The following is a 3,508-nucleotide window of genomic DNA, read 5'->3' on the forward strand; positions in this document are numbered from 1 at the left end:
AAGTGGAAGAAACTCTTAATAACAATTTGATGTTTCTGGGGTTTGAGTGTGGACTATTAGGAGAGTGAGAAATTCCTAGGGGCCATAGTCTTGATGAATTTTATCTGTAGGAATTGCACCAGGTTCTCAGTTAAGAGCCAACCAAGATTTCCTCATGGCTATGGAAGGGGGTAGGAGAATGTAATTATTTTGAAATGCATTATGAACATTCTCTATAATAAAATATCACTCGCAAGGGGAAAATACTTTGTAAGATCTATTTACTCAACCTCAGCACCCTTTCATCTTTCTGTCTCACCTAAGAAAGGAAGAAGCTAAGACACACAATGATTCACAGGCCAGGCCTAAGAGACTAAACTTACTTTTGTCACAAGAATATAGACCATTTTTTCCCTTCCACATCTACCACTATCGCCATAGGACTCAGTATAATAACAATAGCTTACTGAAGAGAGAACTTCAGGGAGAAGGCTTTACTTAAGGAGGAAATTTAGAGAAACCCAAAGAAGAGAGGAAAAAATAAGCATAAGGAAACTAGAGAATTGACAACTCCTGGCAATGAAAGCTAAGGAATACATTAGAGAAACCAAACTCTAGTTAATCCATGCTAAATTAACTTAAAATCTCATACTAAAGGTCTCATCTCAGTTCTTATTACCCAATAAATATGTTGCTTTCAACAAAAAAAAAGTCCAAGACCTGCTTAAAAAGCTATAAATACATGCATAACCTGAAGAGAAAATTAAGAATCAGAACCAAACTCAGACATGACATTGTTTTTCCTGTAAGCAGCTCAAAGTAATTCTGTAAAAAGAGCTCACTATTCATTTGATCCAGAAACCCTACGAATCATAAAATCAAGAGGTTTGAATTGTCATGTTCACTTTAAGAATACCTGTGAAACTTCCCAGATCAAGAGTATGCATATCTAAAAAGCCACCAAGTATCTGAAAAATATCATTTTAAAGGAGCAGTGTGTAGTATTCTTTTGCTTCAGTGTCAGAGGTGGTAGATGTGCCCAGCCAAACAGTGGGGCTTGGACACAAGGTCAGTGGCTCAAGAAGAGTGCTGAATTTTTGCTGCACATGCTTTAAAATGTAGAGAGTTCAGAGTGGTGAACTTAAAGGTATTGATGTAGATTCTCTGTCATTAGACATAGCCAAGTGAACAAAACACCCATGATACACTGCCATATTTACAGAGCTCATGGTCAATTTAACCTATAAATCACCTCCACCTGCTATACTAACATAATCTTTACTCAAAAGGAACATATTGCTTCTAAACCAGAAAAGGAGGCTGCACAGAAGAGAAAGGTACCCCATAAGAAAGCAAAGAAATGAAAACTTATGGCAAGGGAATAAATTCAGTGTAAAAGCATAAATGAAAGTTGAAAAGAAAGACATGAAGTAGACTGTGAAACTACTGACAGGAAATTAAAATAATTATGATTATTATTATAACAGTTCCAGTGGGAAAAAGTGAATAATATGCAAAAGCAGAAGGGTACGGCAAGCAAAGAAATGGAAACTCTCAGAAAGAATCAAAAGTTGTGCACCCAGGCTACACACCTATTGGTTGGTCCCACCCACAACTTGAGTGGGTCTTTCACCCTCAATTTGCTCGCCTACATATCATCATCCACAGACACACCCAGAACTGTGCTTCACTAATCTGCTAAGTTTTCTTACTCCAGTCAAATTGATACATCACAACAGTCACAGGAAGGGAATGAAGGTAAGGGGAAAAGGGATGGTAGGGAGGATAACAGCAGGGACGGATGTGATCAAAATATTTTCTATACATGTATGAAAATACAACACTGAAACTTATTACTTTGTGCAATTTTTAAAAGGAAAGGAAAAAGGAAGCATGCCCATTTTGCAGAGCTCCATTCTTCCTGGGAGGGTGGCTCCCCTGCTGCTATCACCTTTGGTTACTGTATCTCCAGTTTCTTCAGCCTCCCAAAAGTGCAAAGTCACCAGACTTGCACTGGTGACTGTAGTGAGATTCCAGGCCTCCAATCTTGCACTGGTGCTACAGCCTTGATCGCTTCGTTTTGTGGCTTTCCTCTTCTTGGACAGAGCAGACAGTTATTGTCAATGTCAGTACACAGACAACAATTGTAGACTTTCCCACCTCTGATCCTGTAAGTCCACTCCTGTGCATAATTATATATTTTCTCTTAATTCTGTTCTGTTGGAGAACCCTAACTAATAAACTTTCTTTTATCTAATAACAATATCCCTTCTACTTTTATGTCATTCTTTATCAAAACTCCACATATTAAGGAAAATATGTGGTACTTGTGTTTCTGAGTCTGGCTTATCTCACTTAACATGATGTTCTCCAGTTCCATCCATTTTTCTGCAATGACACACTCTACAAAGCATATATACCACATGGGTACAAAACTTTTTCAAGAAAAATAATCAATATATTAAGAGAGGAGATAAAATTTATCATATAAAATGTTCACTCAAACCTTACCAAAGAAGAGCAAAATAAGCAAATGTAACAAATAGAAGTTACCCCCCAGATTTACCCAGTTCTATCAGTAATCAATTTAATGTGAGTATTGCTCTAAGTGCCCTAGCTGAAGGATAAAGGTTGTCAGAATAGTATTTTTACATTTAAATATGTATGTCGTTTATAAGAAACCACTTTAAATATAAAAGCTCGGTTTAAAATTAAAGTGATACAAAAAATATGTACCATGATAACATAAGTTAAAAGAGAAGCTAGAGCATCAATATTATTTTCAGAAAAGAATAACTCAGAATAATGAAAATTATCAGGGATATAGGGGCTATTTCATAGTGATAAAGAATTGTTCTCTAGAAAGACAAAATAATCTTTAAAACATCTATGTACCTAACTACAGGGCATCAAAATACATGAGGGATAAATTGATAGATCTGCAAGAAGAACTAAACAAATCTACTTTTATAGTTGGAGAAGATAATACCCCTCTTTCAATAATTGATAGATCAAGCAACCAGGAAATAGATAAGGTTGTAGTTGACCTAACAACACTATAATCAATTTGATTTAGTTGGCATTTATAGAATACTTGAAATCAAAACAGTATATCTTATCACATTCAAACTGTATAGCACAATACCATAAATTGGATTACTTATAAGTAACAAAGATTACTGTCACAGTTTGCAGGCTAAGAATCCAAGATCAAGGTGCTGTCAGATCCATTGTCTGCTGAAGGCCTACTTCCTGGTTCAGAAATGGCCATTTTTTCTGTTTTCACATAACAGAATGGCCAAAAGAATGAAGTGGGGCCACTCTTATAAGGACACTAAGTCCATTCATGAGGGCAGAGAGCCTTCATGACTTAACAGAAAAATAGCTAGAAAATACACAAATACTAGGAATTTAAATAATTCTTTTTTTTTTCAGTGCTGAGGATAGAACTCCAGGCCATGAGCATGCTAAGCAAGCTTTCTATGATTAAGCTATACCCCCAACCCTAAATAACTCACTGCTAAGTAAC

The 3,508-nt window shown here is 36.1% G+C and overlaps 1 pseudogene; it reads left to right on the top strand.

Moving 5' to 3' along the window:
* Window positions 1-827: 827 nt before the first annotated feature.
* LOC104852228 lies at window positions 828-1,364 on the top strand (annotated as a pseudogene).
* Window positions 1,365-3,508: the final 2,144 nt, after the last annotated feature.

This window comes from Fukomys damarensis, unplaced genomic scaffold (genome assembly GCF_012274545.1).
Source record: "Fukomys damarensis isolate Sample0158 unplaced genomic scaffold, DMR_v1.0_HiC HiC_scaffold_2, whole genome shotgun sequence".
NCBI lineage: Eukaryota > Metazoa > Chordata > Mammalia > Rodentia > Bathyergidae > Fukomys > Fukomys damarensis.